Source organism: Mandrillus leucophaeus, unplaced genomic scaffold, assembly GCF_000951045.1.
Source record: "Mandrillus leucophaeus isolate KB7577 unplaced genomic scaffold, Mleu.le_1.0 Scaffold179, whole genome shotgun sequence".
Taxonomy (NCBI): Eukaryota; Metazoa; Chordata; class Mammalia; order Primates; family Cercopithecidae; genus Mandrillus; species Mandrillus leucophaeus.
Genome location: NW_012101798.1, coordinates 1323108 through 1341527, shown reverse-complemented (window position 1 = coordinate 1341527; position 18420 = coordinate 1323108).

The window sequence follows — 18420 nt, the reverse complement described above, 5'->3', positions numbered from 1 at the left end:
GAGGTAAAAAGAAAGAATTGGAAACAAAGTAACTTTTAGTCATTCATTTAGAGGTGGCCGTGTGGGTCTTTTCTAAATAATTTGGGAGTCAGTGAGAGCTTGAAAATGTGGGTACCCTAAATAAAGAAGAAGTTGTTAGTCATACTGAAAGGAGACATGGAGCCCATTTTTTGTTTTCGTCAACTTCTATGCATTATTACTTATTACTTGCGCAACTTTAATCACTGTGTTGCTTATGTCCCCTTATTACCCAAGTGTACTGATCCCTCTTAACAAAAGCAGAAATGTCTCAATTCTTAATGCCCTTGTCTTGTTTGTTATTTTTACCTTTGGATTGCCAAACTCCCCTAAATAGTAATTTTAGTTTTCTCTATTAATTTCTGAATCACATCTCAATCCATTTTAGCTTGTTTCTTACATATACAATTATATAATTATTTTTTCAAATGTTATTAATGATTCTTTAACTCTCAGATTCAACAGGCGTGTCTCAGCCTTTCTCTGGTTGGCTTTTTACCTTCACATGACATTTTCTCATCCCATCATCATCGAAATCATCCTTCCTTGATGACATTCACATATTTCCTAAATCATTTTCTCTTACTTAATGAGCTTCCCAAATGTTTATTCTGTCTATGTCATTTACTATAATTTCACATGCAGCTGATTCCAGAAATATTGCCCCTACACAAAATATCTTTCCTCAATTCCAGATCAGTCTTCAATTGATTGGACACTTCTGCCTGAATATACATAGAAACCACAAATGGAATGTTCAAAACTCATTAATTTTGTACCTGAAATGCTTATTTGTATTCTGGATCTCACTATATATCATCAACATACCAAGACACTGTATAAGTAAGATTTTGAGAGTTTCATTAACTATTTATTTTTACCCCATCTGCTTCACCTGCAACTAATATGTTTAGTTGTGTCAATTTAACTTCTAAACATTGCTCCAATTTATCTATTCCTCTCAATTTCTTTTGACATTATTCTCTACTTTTTATCACATGTACTGTTACAATAGCATCCCAACTGATTCTATGCAGTCAATAAGACGTTCAAACTTCTATTTGTCCTACCAGATTCTCACTAAAGAAGAAGAAGAAATAAAAGCTGATCTGCACTGATTCAATTCCATGGCTTACATCTGACCACGGCTATGGTTTTATGTTCATCTGATCCAAAACTCATGCTGAAACTTAATTTTCAGTGCAACAGTATAGAGGGTGGGAACTAATGGGAGGTGTTTAAGTCATAAGGAGTCCACCTTCACAAATGTATTAATGCGGCTATAAAAGTGCTTCCAGAAGTGGGTTGACTCTCTTGTCCCTTCTTCCTTCTGCCATGTGACCATCCAGTCTCCCTCCCCTGTGCAGGAGGAAATGTGCACAGTGCCATCTTGGGAAAAGAGAATAAGCTTGCCAGGCACCAAATCTGCTAGCACTTTCACCGTAAACTTTCCAGCCTCCAGAACTCGGAGTCAATAAATTTCTGTTTATTATAAGTTACCCAGTCTCTGGTATTCTGTTATTGGAGCACAAAACAAATTAAGAGAACCACGCTTTTAATAATTGGAGTTTTCTTCATCATTATCATCAACTTATTAAGTGAAGGCTTACAGTGTGGCAGTCACAGATATTTTACTTGATTTGTCTGATTACATGAGTCATTGTCCACATTTTGCAGAAAACTAGGTTTTAGGGAGATTAAAAGACTTGCTAAAAAAAATGGAGTTTGAATTAGAAATTAGTCTCCATGAGATTGCTCCGTTTATGTTTCTGTACTTAGTCATCATTTGCATTTACATTGTTTGGTTTAATTTACTTGTTCACTTTTTCCTATGTCCTGTAACAACATAAACAGGAAAACAGTGACCTCATTTGTTCTGATCATGAGTATTTCTTTAGTAATTAGACTAAAACTATGTACACAATACACACTCAATGAATAATAAATAAGCCCAGCAAGTCTATCTATAAAGCCTGTGATTTTATATTAACCAGTGCACTGTGACAGTCAAATGCAATGTAATTGGCATTCTTTTGGAATGTCCTTTCTTCTCTCAAATGATTATATATTTGATGGTCCTATGTATTTGGTGATACCTCTAGATAGCTACCTTTGGACTGGCACCATTTAATCAGTTCATTCTTGTCACAATATTACTACATAGCAAACCATCCCAAAACTCAGGACTTAAAACATCAATAAAATATTGCAGTGTTCACATATCTGCAGATCAGCTGAAATTAAGCTTTCTAGACTGGACTTAGGCTCTGTGCTTTGGTCTCCGCCTGGGTTTAGATCTGCTTTTCATGTCCTTTGTTATGAGATAAGAAAATGAATATACAGATAGAAAATGGCCAGACTATATATAGAAAAGGAACTCTGACGACAATCTGCAGCAACTATTCTAGGAAGCTAACTCATTATCTCATAACCAGCCCAGGAGCTCAACCTGCTATCTATAAATCAGACTTATAGAACGTCAGGCCACGATCTGTAGCACAAGTCTAAGAAACCAAACAATAACTCTGATAACAATCAACCCCAAGTATAAAAATTAAATAATTAATGACATTTTTCCTAACCTTTGGTCCTGCTTCCAAGTTAGAACCAACCAGACAAAGGCAAATATGTGCCATTATCCAATTACATAGGATGTCCCACCTATAGCTAGCCCACCTACAGCTTACACCATGTCAACAACCTACAATCGGGGCATATCTGAAGCTTTCCGTTTTTTCTGCTATGAAGTTTTCTCACTCCTCTTCCTGCTTTTAGGTCTCTGCCAAACACAAATGATATAGTAAACTCTAAATAAGTAGATTTTCCTTGTTCCCATTTGGCTGATCTTCATTTATTTTCACAGTGGTCTGTTCTGCATTTATCATGATAGGGCCCGAGCTACAGAAGTTATAATGTCTGCCTCTAGCGTCTTTTTGTCATAGTGGTCACTGGTGCATAAGACTGCAAACCTTCCCTATTAGCATATTTGATATTCCAATTATGTTTGTTTGTTCACATATTGTAGTTTAGAATCTTGTGATATAAATCAGACTCAACCTGAACACCCATGGACTCAAAAATTGTATAATCTAATCATCCTCAGTCAACATGAAATAATGCAACAAGGACAATATAAACATAATAAAAATTTCCTTTTAAGAAAAGGAAAAAATGTTTAAGGAAACTGTCATCCGATTCCCCTACACTGAAGAAAATAAATATTATTTGATCAGGCCCCACTTGTACTCCTTAGAAGTGATTTCCACTCCATTGTTGTCCAGCGCTCCTTATTCTTACCTTTAGGAGGTATTTTCTTTTTGTCTTATGTCACTTTGTGATGCTGTGACAAAATGCCAGAGACTGGGTAATTTATTAAAAATTAAAACTTATTTCTCACAGTTCCGGTGAATGGAAAGTCCAAGATCAAAGTGCCAGCAGGTTTGGTGTCTGATGAGGGTCCAGTCTCTGCTTTCAAGAGCACTCCTTGAATACTGTATCCTCTGAAGGGGAGGAACCCTGACAGGTGCTAGAAGGGCCTCGCTAGTTTCCTCCAGTCTTTTATAAAGCTGCTAATCTCATCTATGAGGGATCTGTCCTTAAGACTTCATCACCTTCAAAAGCTCCAATGTCTTAATATTATTGATGTAGGAGGTAGGAGTAGATTCCAGACCAGACTGAAGACTAGCTGAAACAGGGAAGAAGCACTGAAAGCACATCTCCTTAAGACACATCCACCAGTGCCATGGCAGTTTACCACTTCTATGGCAACACTGGGAAGTTACGGCACCTTTCCATGGAAAATCTCGAAGTTACCACCCCTTTTACTAGAAATCTCTGAATAAGTAGCTTCTTAATTTGCATGTAATTGCAAGTGGGTGTCATTGCCTATGGGGTAGCCCGGCTCTGCAAGGAGAAGTACCTCTGCTGCTGCTGTACGCCCCCACTTCAATACACGTTGCTGTTTAACACCACTGGCTTGCCCTTGAATTCTTTTCTGGATGAAGCCAAGAACTCCCCCAGCAAAGCTCCGAATGTGGAGCTTGCCTGTCCTGCATCACTATCACACTGGTGATTAACTTTCAACACATGAATTTTGAGGGACATTCAGGTTATAATATTTTTCTAATATCCTCCATGGCTATAACTGAACCAGACATTAAAAATATGCCTGCTTGGTAGCTGAGCAAAAATCTGGCAAAACCTTTGCTCAAATGGCATTCTCAAAAGCTTTGGTGAGTCCACATATTTGATTTCAGTCAACTCCATATTCAAAAGTTACAGACATAATTATTTTCAAGAATCAGCCCTCCCCATTGCAATATAAACCTAACTGTGGCTTCCTCAAACATAGTCACTCTAAGACCCTGCCTTTAATCTTTCAACTAGTGGTTTTTATAGCAGAAATGGTCTACAAGGCACGACTGTAATAATTAATGAACAATGGATGTGGTAGCCTTGTGCTTGATATGGCTTCACTCTGATACTTTGTTGGTCCAGCTATACACTTGCCGTTTTCCTTTTGTCTTTCAAGTCTTTACTTGCCTCTCAGTTGCCTTCTCAGTGAGGTGTTTCTGAAATCATATTTAGAATTACATTTGCCAACTTTACAACATTTCTTATCTATCTTCCTTTAGCACTTATCACAATGTAACGTGACGTCCTCACCAGCTGCATGTGACCATTGTGTTTACTTTAGAGACCCCAGTTTCTCTAACTATGCTTGGAACAGAGTAGATATTCTTTATTTCTTGAATAAATGAATGAATGAATGAATGATTCTAATGGAGCTCTACCCTAATTTATAAAATTCAGAGCTAACATCAAGAGAAAAGATATATACTGACTTACTTCAGCCCAAAGAAAGAGAATGTAAAATACTGTCTCGTCTCTCTAAGGAATTTTCTTACCTAGCTTTCCCTGAGGCACTACCTATTATTGTAGACAAAATCAATTAATCACATTTTGTTTGAGCTAAAAGAATTAACTTTTAAAATTATGCCTTGTTATGTCTAAAATTTCTAAGTTCATCTAGCAATATTCTGGTACATAGTTGTGTCTAAATTATTTCTTGATTCTGAGATAAGCTTTTTTGGAAGTAGGGGAGATATAAATATTCTACTACCTGTAAATGTGTCTACTTATTTTATTAAATAATATTAAGGAGACATTCTAGTTTATGCATTGACTTTTTAACACATTTCCAAATATGTTTCAATTACAATAATCTCATCACTTTTAGAGTCCCTGACAAATTTCAGTTATTAAACCTCTAAAATTTGAAACCAAATGAAAAATACTATTACACATAACTAATTCTCTGTAACAATCTACTAACATTAAACAACTAACTATATGTCTGTTTTGCTGTATGTGCACTTTTTTATTAGTTATATCCATCTTACTCTTTATTGAGAATGTAGTAATTTATACAATACCAGCAATGTTTAGGTGGACATGCTTTTTCCAGACATTTACTAACAAAACTTGCTACCAAGCTTTGTAATTTTTAAAAATGAAATTGGCATGATATATTAAAGGAAAATTTATTCTGAAGACTCTATTAACAGTGTTACTACTACTCATTGAAAACGAAAATTATTTCCTTGAGTTAGAAGAGCTTTAAAAGTTAAAACTTAAAAAGTTTTAAAACTGAAGGCGTTAGGTTAGTTGCTTTTGAATAGGAAACTTGGATAATTTTTAGATTCTCTGTTTAATATTTCCCACATCCATTTGATTGTCTGTCATTTACAGAGTGACATAAAATAATTGCAGATGCTTTTATAAAAATCTATTTGTCTGAGTTCCAACGATTCTTTCCAAATGGTTCCTACTTAACCTGTAGTTCCTTCCTTTTTACTAAATTTATACTAATTATCATGGAATATATGATTTCTAGGTAAAAAGTAAATAATTTGACTTACTCTGATAAATAGCCTAAATCTCTTTTTAATAGAATATATTTATAGTAAAATACTCCTCATTGTGACAGATTGAAGTCAAAATGATTCAAATAGAACATTTCACTCCTAAGAACAGGGGATTTCTGAAATATCAGAAACATCATGCCTACTGACAAGGTTCATAAAGTACCAGAGTACTTGTATAAAGGTGCTAAAAATATCATTTTCATTTATGTGTACTCTCTTTGATTGCAGAAGTGCTATGAGATGCTATTTTTTTCTAATACTAATTTTCTCAGATGAAATGTGTACTATGGGTAAGAAGAGAAAGGTCAAAGTAGAAAGACTGAAATTGCTCTTTGTACTATTCAGATTTTTGTCTTTATATTTAAATTTTTTAACTAATCACATTAATTATATTAACAGGGCTGATCTCTAAATGGATTAGGGAAAGACATTTGCCTAAGTTGCCAATAAACTTCACAAAAGCTTGAAATCCTTAAAGAAAAATTATGTAAGACATAGAAAATACTGTTGAACAATGATAACGACAGCATCAGTAAAAACTGATAGAATCATATTTAGTTTTTTAGCACTATATGTCAAATGCATGTAGATATCATTAACACATACAAATGAGAGTATTTATGAGTGGTAGTATGTGATGTAAATTTAAGTGAAAAATAAAAGATGAATGAAGTATTAAGGAGTCATCTTGCATTGCATTCAATGAATCTTCACAAGATTTTTGGTATATGTTTATGGAGAGACACAGATTCCAAATGTGAAATTGAATGAGATTTTGATTTCTTCAGCATTACAGTTGTTGTTGAGAGGGTACTGTTTCAAGCAACACAGTAGATGAAGGGGATGTCATTAGTAATAAACCAAACAAGCAAAACTCCTTATTATCATGAAGTTTATATATTGAAGTGAGAGAAAGAAAACAAATAGCCTATACTAAACAGTTATTATGTTATGTGATTCAAATAGCTGAGGGGACACATATGAACATGGGAAACAGGATAAGAAATGTCAGTGGGAGATTGTTGACATCTTGTGTAAGGTTTATAGACAAAATTTTTATTTAAGTACCAGAAGGAAGTGAGGGATATAACTGTCTGGACATCTAGGGGAAGAGCACAGAAAGAGAGGTAAGAGACAGAACAAAGACCAGAGCAGATGATGTACCTAATGTTGTGAAGGAACAGGAGGGAGAAGGGTACGACTACAAGACAGATGAGAAAGGAAGGAAGAATCACAGATGAGGACAGAAGAAACCAAAGGCCAGATCTTAAGAGCCTTCTAGATTCTAGATTATGATCAGGGTGTTGACCCTCACTGGGAGAGGGAAAAACCGTTGAGGGACTTGACAGAGGCATGAAATGAGCAGTTTTACACCTTATGTTCTACTGCTAGATACTCTGCTACCAGAGATAATCATATATACAGTATAACTAAGGAGGAAATGCTTGATTCATATCAAATTGGGGGGATTCTCTTTAGAGTTCTAATGATGTGGAAGAGTTACAAACTCACTAGGTTACAAATAAAAGAGGTTGGACTGTAATCTCTAGGGCTTTTACTGTGGTTCTGTGGTGAGCTCAATATAGTTTATAATCTATTTACATACAATGTAAGTTCTAAATGTGACATGTATCTAAAACTTGCTTGTGGGAAAACACTTTCATCAGAATCATGTCATATGCATGTATCAAAATATCCCATTCACCCCATTAATATGTACAACTATTATGTATCAATAAAATAAATAAATAAAATGGAAAAAAATAGAATGAGGCGTATGTAGGCTATTTTGAAGCCTTCTCCTTTCTTTGCTAACAACTGAAGTCATTCATTTTTTTAAAGTCTGCTTTTTCAGAAAATAATGAAGCAACAATTATCTTTACACAAGTGTGAAAGAAGTAGAAACTGAGAGCAGTCAATTAAATTTTAGGGTATGTTTATGTTATGTTATGTTATGTTATGTTATGTTATGTTATGTTATGTTATGTTATGTTATGTTATGTTACTTTATTTTAGTTAGAGTCTTACTCTGTCACCCAGACTGGAGAGCAGTGGCATGATCTTGGCTCACTGCAATCTCCACCTCCCAAGTTCAAGTGATTCTAATGCCTCAGCCTCCTGAGTAGCTAGGATCACAGACACAGGCTACCTTATCCGTCTAATTTTTGTATTTTTAGTAGAGACAAGCTTTTGCCATGTTGGCCAGGCTGGTCTCAAACTCCTGACCTCAGGTGATCTGCCTCAGTCTCCCAAATTGCTGGGATTACAGGCATGAGCCACCATGCCCAGTCTGTTTTGCTTTTAAGAAGAGCATTTAAAAATAAAATTAGGCAGTTGTAAAAATATTTTTTTTGGGAAAAATAACAGGATTAACAATAAAGATTCTATAAGCAAAATTTAAGAATGGTTGATGCCTTTTATATATATTCATGTTGAGAAGAAATGCTGCAAATTACTGATTTTGGTGAAAAACAATTAGGTAAATAAACACAAAATGTATAAAACATTATATTTTAATTTACTTTGATAAACATAATTTAGTTTTAATTATTTATGAGTTTTATGAATTTTCCATATGAAGTAAATGAACTCTAATGGAATTTTTAAAGATTATGAAATATTTATTCTCATCAATTATTTTCAGCATATATTATTGAGGTTATTCTTTGAATAAGGACTACTAATCTTAGATACGTTTGTCAAGTATGTTGTATTTGGAGCTTAATTAATTGGGAAATGATTCAATATATAATCATCATATGGCTTAAAAAGAACAAAATCCTATTTAGTAACATGTTCCACTTCATTTATCTCAGATCAAAGGAAAAAGATGGAAAATTAATTGCCTGGTAATATCAAGCACAATAATTTCACAAAAATTACATTTGTCGAATTCATTTCAAAATCATATATTTTTAAAATCTTATACATTATTATTATTAAAACTACATTGAAGCGTGATAATTGATCATGAACTCTATCATGACCTTTAGCAAGAGATGTAATAAGACTGATAAGTATAATCTGGTGACAAAGCAAAAGAAATGGAACGGAATATGGAGGTTACAAAAATACATGCAATATTATACATGGTATTAGTCCATTCTTGCATTGCTATAAAGAAATACCTGAGACTGGGTAATATTTTTCTTTAAAAAAGGAGGTTCAATTGACTCATGGTTCTTCAGGCTGTACAGAAAACATAGTAGCTCTTGCTTCTGGGGAGGCCTTAGGAAACCTAAAATCATGGCAAAGGTGAAGAGGAAGCACACACATCTTACATGGCCCCGTAGGAGCAAAAGATGAGGAAAGAGGTGCTAAGCACTTTGAAACAACCAGATCTCAGGAGAACTCTCTCACTAACAAAACTATGGTACCAAGGGGGATGGTGTTAAATCATTTATGAGAAATACACCCCCATAATCCAATCACCTCCCACCAGGCCCCACCTCCAGCACTGGTGATTACAGTTTGACACACGATATGGTGGGGACACAGATCCAAAACATATCATATAGTAAATATAGTCTAATAATTTCTTAATATCAAAAATTAAAGAGGCAAATGGTAAAAATGTATTTAAATGAAATTTAAATACATGAATATATGACAGCTAAAAATAACAGTGAGGCTGTTAACATACTTTAGATTTGACAGCAGATAGGATAGACGTTATTCACCACTTACCTTCAGAGGTAATACAATACTTAATTAAATTGAGCTGATAATGTCCTTCTTGGTGTCCCTAGTGAGCCATGTTCTCTGTAAATAGTAAAAATCCTAAAACATTAAATGGGATTTATTATTTTATCTGACTGAATGGGTTACCCACTAAATTGTCAGTTTCTTGAGAATTGAATTTATGTTTCATTTATTTTTTCTAGTGCTTCCTTTAATGCCTGCAACACAGTAAGTAATGGAAGTAGAGTTAACATGGTTGCTGATTTTACAGTAATGGTCTATTAAGGAAAGCCTCAAGGACTAGTCTGAATCACTGTCTCCCTTCTTAGTCACCCATTCTCTTACTCATTCTAGTTGTCTTTTATCCCTAATGACTTCACTAAATAGGTCACTGAATAATATTATCATGTCATAATTTAATTGTTTCTATGTTCACATCTAAGTTAGTCTCTCAGTAGCATTTACCGTAATTTATTATCCTTATTTGGGAGGAGTTTTCTAGAATTTTTTAAACTGTATCTCTGTTTTGTTTTTTCATCAACTTTCATGTATCTCTTTTACTATTTGTTGTTGTTGTTTTTGGCTTCTGCTCTTCACTTTCATTCCAGGTTTTGGAGCATCCCAGGACTTTATGTATCCTTTGATTCATTCATCTGAGTTCTCTCCATAGGGGATCTCGTTATTTTACAAGCAATAATAAAAAAATCCAAATCAGATCCCTCTTTGATTTTGGTCTAAACCTTGTTTTTTATTTTTTCCTTTACCTTATCTATTATACCCACTCTCACCACCTTAATTAAGCCATGCTGGCAAAATCATAGCCCATTACATATGTCATCAGAGTGACTACTAGTTCACATCAATATATATGATGTATTTCATTCCTTGATATGGCTAGGGTATAGCTGTCAGCTCTACTGGATCTAGCTGATGCCATGAAATTAGAAGGAGCCCCTGGGATATGCAAGAAGGTGACGCATACCCTGTTCAGACATGACTCTTGAAAGTTTTGTTGTAGTCTTCTACTCATGCTCTAACCCCATGTCCACTGGCCAGATAAACAGAAGATAGAGAAAACATTTAATCCATCACGAAGTGTTACATTATATATCACTTCTACTTTGCCACTGTTTGGGTGGTATCTGCTGAATTATTGGGATTCTCATTTCCAGTTTTTTAAAAAATGGTATATATATGTGAAAACAGTCTATAGGGTAGGCCTAACTTTTTTTTTGTTACCCGATTTCTAGTTCAGGAGCAATCTTTTCTTTTAGTAAAGCAAAATATAGTTTCTTTAGTGATGAATATTTGTTTGTTTGGAGGAAAATTTGGGGACATGTTTTGTTTCTTTCCATGTTTATTTTTCTTATGTCCTTTCCCATTCTAAGCTTCTTTTTCTCCTTGTTGTCGCCTTCCTCTTCAGTGCTGATTTCCCTTAGGGTATGTATCAATTCATTCTCACATTGCTATAAAGAAATAACTGAGATTGGGTAGTTTTTTAAAAATAAAAACCAAAGTTTTAATTGGCTAATAGTTCTGCAGGCTCTACAGGAAGCATGTCAGCATCTGCTTCTGGGGAGGCCTCGGAAAGCTTCCAGTCATTGCAAACAGGGAACAGACACATCAGACAGCCAGAGTAGGAGCAACAGAGAGAGTGTAACTGGGGAGATACTACACACTTTTAAACAACTAAATGCCACAAGAACTCACTCACTATCATGAGAACAGCAACAAGTGGATGGTACTAAACCATTCATTAGAAATACATCCCCATGAGTCAGTCACCTCCCACCAGGCCACCCTCCAATGATGGGGATTAAAATTCAACATGAGATTTTTCAGGGACACAGTTCCAAACCACACAAGGATAACTCACACTTGCTTTATTTCTATCCTTAGGGCATTATAATTCCAAGGCTGCATTCTCATGTACCCTGTACACTTTTAAGTCTCTTCTCTGGAGTAAGTGCTCTGATATGCCAATGAAATTTCTCATTATTTTACTACATAAGGTAGATTTTCTGGGGATTTTTTTGACCAAACTTTTTCTGCTTCTCTTTTCTTTGTAGTTTTTCTCTGGATTTTTACTTACTTCTTAGAAGACGTACAGACAGTTAACATGGATGTGATGATGCTGTGAATGAAAGTGTCTGACAAGATTCAGTTTTCCAGTTTAATCCTTGAAAACATCCTATAAGCTGCATATCTTAATAGCTCTGCAAACATTAATCTTACAATTCTTAAAACAGGTTCATGAGGTAAGAATTATTATAGTCATTTTGCTTTTAAAGATTAGATGATTTCACACCATTGTTGAGAAATACAAATACGCTTGGTCTTCAAAATTTCTTTTTCTTTTTCTTTTTTTTTTTTTTTTGAGATGGAGTTTCGCTCTTGTTGCCCAGTCTGGAGTGCAATGGCATGATCTTGGCTCACCGCAATCTCCGCCTCCCTGGGTTCAAGTGATTCTCCTACCTCAGACTCCCAAGTAGCTGGGATTACAGTCATGTACCACCATGTCCGGTTAATTCTGTATTTTAGTAGAGACAGGGTTTCTCCATGTTGGTCAGGCTGGTCTCGAACTCCCAACTTCAGGTAATCCACCCGCCTCAGCCTCCCAAACTGCTGGAATTACAGGCGTGAGACACTGCACCCGGCCCGTCTTCAAAATTTCTAACCATTACTTATTTCTTTGTTGTGTACTCCCTTTCAGATATCAGATTACACGATGACTTGCTTAAATTTTTAACCTACTCACTTGCCTTCATCTCAGATAAAATTCAGTGTTTTATCATATTCTGCTAAGAACAGAGACTTTGGGCACTTAATGTGCAAATTGAAAAATTTATTTCAACCATTGTTATGCTGATTTGGGATTTCAAAATGCACTTAAAATTCTATTTGTTATTTGAATAATCTTGGGCAAATGCTATTCAATCTCAGTCTCCAAGTGACTATGAGTTTAAACCAAAGTAATATTCTTATTTACACTTATAAATAATGGAATGCTGAAAAAGAAAAATTGTCATAATTCTATCTCCTATAATGAGGGATGCATATAGGAAGTTTTCACTACACTTTTTATGCAAATTTAAGTGTGTGTATGTGTGTGCATGCACTTACATATGATAATCTCATAGTCTCATACAGAGGCAAAAAATCATATGAATAATTTCTGAGGATTAGATTGAATCTTTCTATTATAAGTGGAGAATTGTATTTAAACATGTCTTGCATTGGTGAATTCCTTGAAATTTTTATTGCCATATTTCAAGTTCTTATTTCCTACTATTTGTTTATTGCAGAATTATGGGTACTTTCTCTGAAAATGCTGAATCCTCTAACAATAATTTTTGTTTGCAAACAAAAATCTGTGTAACCCATGATTCCTGATCACTTACAGAAATAAACCAAAATATCCTAGTTTAATATTCACCACAATTTGACACTATGGGAATAACTTACCTTCTGAGCGTCATATTCTCAATACCCTGATATGTCCGTATTGCAACCACAGACTTCTATTTGTCTTTCCCTTTGCAAACCCTCAACTGACTTTCCTGTTTATGTTCAAGCTGAATGTTCATACTTCATAAACACTTTGATAAAGAAGAATTTGTTAATACTGTCACAATTAAACTCTAGTATTCTTTATCGTCCCTAGACACTTAAGGTACAATGTGATCTGTTCTGTTGTGGTGGTAAGGTTGAAATACTATAGTTGTTCTCACACTTGGTCACATATTCAAATTAGATGTGTAAACTTTTCGGTAGTGTCCATGAGTAAGCTACATACATGAACAATAACTGAATATCTTATAATACTAGGCCTTATGCTAAGCACTTCTGATACAATTCCCTAGTTAACAATTAAAAGACATCAACTCAGAGATGAAGAAAGTGGCATACAAGGAAGTTAAAAAAATCCCTCTTTATTTTCACTTCAATTTAACATATCCTTCAATTATAAATAGAAACCATATATCTTAGCAATTTAACACTTGTAGTGATTTTCTCCCTAATAGAAATTGCATATATTTTATACCACATTACAGAAGTTGTATAGATTTAAACATATTATTATCATTATCATCTTGAAAATTTTGTTAGTTAATAGGCTTAATGATAGATCTTGCTATTTAACATGTAAACAAAGAATTACCCATAATACTCTCTTCCAAATTAAATGTTATAAAATATTTGGTATTTCAATGTTGTTGGTTTCTTTGGTAATTACACTTAATTTTTTAAAATGTAAGCCATTATTCTGAAAATGCATCTATTCTGATTCACTAGGCTGTAAATATCATGGAAAAAAATAATAACTGTATTATCGGCTCATGCAATAGCTTACCTAATGCAGCCATAGTCACAAGTTCAGTGACTTACAAAACAAAAGAATGGTTCTCACACTGGTTTCCAGATTGACTGCAGTTTGACTGATTCAGGCTAAGCTTGACTCTGCAGCAAGATAGGCTTCACTCAATGCAGTGGATTAGGATCAGGTCAGTGACAAGTGAACCTCAATACCTGTGGATCAGCAGATACTTTTGGTATATTGTTTTCACAATAAATTAATCACAAGAACCAAGTCAAACTGGGCAATCACATTGAGGCCTGCTTGAAATAAGTCCACTAACATTTCACTGGCCAAATCATCTTACATGTCTAAGCCCAACACCAGGAGTGTAGTATACCCAACCCCAGGTAGGTATACTCCACCCAAAGAAGAAGAAAGCATTTTATGCTTACTGAAAAATAATCCAAGCTACCCCAGTAATCCTTGGTCTAGACCATATGATGTCAGTATTTTTTTTTTTAATTTTATTTTTAGATGAAGAAATTGAGATTGAGATGTTTATATAATTGGCCTCATTCATTAAATTTAGGAAGCAGAGGCATACATCAAGATGTTTCTGTTTGATCCCCAAATGTCTGATCTTTCCCATATACATTTATCTATCTAATAATTATCAGCAAAACTTTTGGAATTTTCACAACATGTTTCCTGTAATCCAAAAAGTATTATCTTTAAATAAATAACATTCATTTATGTAGAAAATGATTTGGACTGAATATTTAATTCTGAAAGTACTAGATAACGAAGATGTTACTGTAATTTAATGCTATATTAAACACTGAATACCAATGCATAATAATTATTCAGTTAAAATTAGTCATGACACTAAACATTGGGAAAGCAAATCAAAATCATAATGGATACCAATTCACATTCATTAGGATGTCTATTATAAAAAAAAGTAAAGAAAATAAGTGTTGGCAAGAATGTGGAGAAATTCAAGTGCTTGTGCATTGCTGGTGAGAATGTAAAATGACACAGCTTCTGAGGAAGATAGTAGGGTATTTCTTCAAAAAATGAAGCACAGAATTATCATGTGATCTAACAATTCCACCTTTAGGTATATACACAGGTAATTGAAAGGAAGAACTTGAAGAAATATTTGTAAGCCAATGTTCATAGCAGCATTATTCACAACAGAAAAAGGTAAAAACAAACAAAGTGTCCATTAACAGATAGAATAAATATGTGGAATAATGTGGTATGTAATGTAATATGATTCAGTCTTAAAAAGAAATGAAATTCTGACATGTGCTACAACATGGATGAACCTTATAAACATGCTAAGTAAAACAAGCCAGTCACAAAAGTACAACTACCGCTTCATTCTATTTATATAAATTACCTAGAAAAGTCAACTGTAGAGACAAAATGAGAAATAGGGCTTCTCAGGGCCTAAAACGAGAGGGAAATAAGGAATTATTTTTTAATAAGCATAGATTTTTGTTCGGGATGATGAAAAATTCTGGAGATGGATGGTGATGATGATTTCACAACAATATGACTGTACTAAATGCCACTGAATTGTACACTTAAAGATGGTTCAAATGGTAAATTTTACATTTATTTTGCCACTGACTAAAAAATAGAATAAAAAAGATACTCTATTAAAGAATACAAAGTGGCTAAATTAAATCTATCAGGATTAACTAAATAGATACATAATAAAGAAACAGGGGATAAGACAAAATCTTGAATAAGAAAAAACTTGAGAGCATACAATGAAATTTCTTTTAGTAAAATTGATGAAACAGGTGGGAGCTTGTCTAGATGTTTGTGATGTTAAGTAAGAAGATGGTGGTGGAATCTCCAGAACAAAGCAAAAGCTCACCTGTGAGAATTGATCACAGGATACTAACAAATCTGAAACACAGTATCAGGTAATTGGACTAAACAGCATTGAATTCTTCTTGCCTTGCATAAAGAGTTATAGTTTAAGGTGGAGGAAGGCAGAGTTCTGGTTGGCACCAAGTAACCCAGCTGTGGTGAAAATGGAACTAAAGGAAAGTAAACAAGGAAAGACTGACAAATGCACACTGTGTTTTATAGAAAGCCTATGTCTGTGACTCTAGTGGTTTTAGTGAACCTGGGATACTTTATAATTCAATAGAATTCTCCTGCAGCAAAGCAGAAGTTGATAAATGTGACTTCAGCTAGCCTATCAACAATTGATGTTTGTCAAGAGGAAAAATGGAAGTATTTTCCCTCTGGTACTTTCCTGCAATAAATCAAAACACTTAGGTCTTTGACCAAATAAGACAATGAATCAGCAAAGGTTATCAATAATTGTCTTACTTTTCTATAGCCCAGGAATTTGCTACGTTAAAACTGTTTTTGCATTCTAAATTTTACAAATCAATAACATATCTTCTTGATATTTCAAAAAAGTCAATCACATAATTAATATCTGATTATTAAAGCTGTGTTGCAAAGAACCAGCCAGATGTTATGTGGCCACTTTTTACCCAGGTAATAAATTATGAAATAAGATAATTTGACTTTACAAATTTGTCTTCCACATGAGCATAAAATTTATATTTGTCTCAGTTTTTGTCAGCATTAATAATGTGCATCATTAAAGAACATTAAGATCTGACCTGATGAAATGGAAAGGTGAAATAGAATAAATATAGAGTACTGTCTTTAAATCAATGAAAGCAGTCTACATGAAAAGAGAAAAAAAGCTTAAAGAAAAATATTTTAATGTATTATAAAATAATGTAAAACATTTAATGGAAGCCATGCTACTAGAAAAACATCTGTTTTATGCTAAAATCAATCAATTTTGTTTACTTTTGGTAAAATGCTAATGTTTATACCTACAGTTTATAAATATTGATTGCATAATTAATTATAGTTTGATTATTATGCATAACTGGCAAGGATAAACATGCTTCAGTATAATTGTTTAATAATTATTTTATAAATATTAATTTAAAGCAGGTATTACAATTCAATATTCACTCTACTCCAAAATTGAATATCAAATACTTTAGTTTTGCAAAATACCAAGTATAATTGATCTTTCTGGAATGTATGCAATGTTAATCCTGTGGCATTTTGAATCTCCTAACTCAACCATCCACTTATCCTGGAATGTTCTAAAATCTACTTTGAGAAAAAAAAACTTACAGAAAGATTAGTATTCTACACTTCATTTCTCAGTGTTAATTTTGTGGAAAGTGGAATATCAGAATAAAATTTTTTAAATCTTGCTTTGTAAGGCCTAGACATTCCACTTTTGTTTCTGACCCTTCCTTGCTTTCAGATACATCAGATAAGGCTGATCCCCAATTCAGAATGAAGAGCAAAAGCTTGACTTGGTATAGCCTATCTTGGCAATCATTCTTCAGGTTGATTGATTGATTTGTAGATGCGCACACAATACCTTCCTGCAAATGAAACCCCAGGAAGTCTTCAAGAAATACCACGCAAACAAAATTTCAAGTTCTACTAGGAAAGTTATGTTATATGTTCCAGCTGAAAAACATTAGTTTGCAGCACTGGAGAGTGACTAAAGCAGGCAGAAATTGAAGAGATATAACCTATCAAAAACAGAAATTACAACATGTAATATTTATATTTATATATCTTTTTACCTGAGGGCACTCTTTAATCTATGAAGCCTGGTGTAGTAATAATTCAAAGAAAAAAATTGGTGTGGATAAAATTCAAACAAACTTTTGTCGGATTCATGAGTTGGAGGATTCATTTTGGGGGTATCATAGCTTGTGGAAATTTAGAGAAAGGAACCTAGGAAGGAAGAAGCAGGGGATTTTTTAAATGCTCATATAAACTGTACTGAAATCCTTGAATAACAAGCGGACTGCATATATGCAGGAGGTTTTCCTAAAGTTCCATCAGAAAACAATAGTTTAAGGCATTAAGAAGGCTGAGCAGGAGGTTTTACCCCACCCCTCAAGACAGACTGAGTTTGTAACTCGAGTGTCATTAAAGAAACAACCTTCTAAGAAGATAATCAAAATTCTTCTGAGAAAGATAAAAGAATTAGGTACCCTACAATGTATCATTCACAATTTATATTATGCAATTTAAAATGATATATATATATATATATATATGAAGAAACAGAAATTCATGAACCCACAGAGAGAAAAATAAGTCAGCAGAAATTGATTTCAATGTAACAATGTTAACATTAGCAGAAAGTGACTTTTAAGCAATATTATAAATAGGCTCAGTGACCTAAAGTAAAATACAGTCCTAATGAGTAACAAATGGAGAAGCATCACAGATTTTTAAAAAACTATAAAAATATTTATCATAAAACTACATATAAAGAAGAAAAATCACTACATGAGCTTAACTGCAAATTGAAAAATATAAAGTGTTGATAACCTAGAAGATAAATTAAAGAAATTATCAGCTATGACAAATAGAAAAAAAACTGCAACGAAACAATCAGGTCTTTTA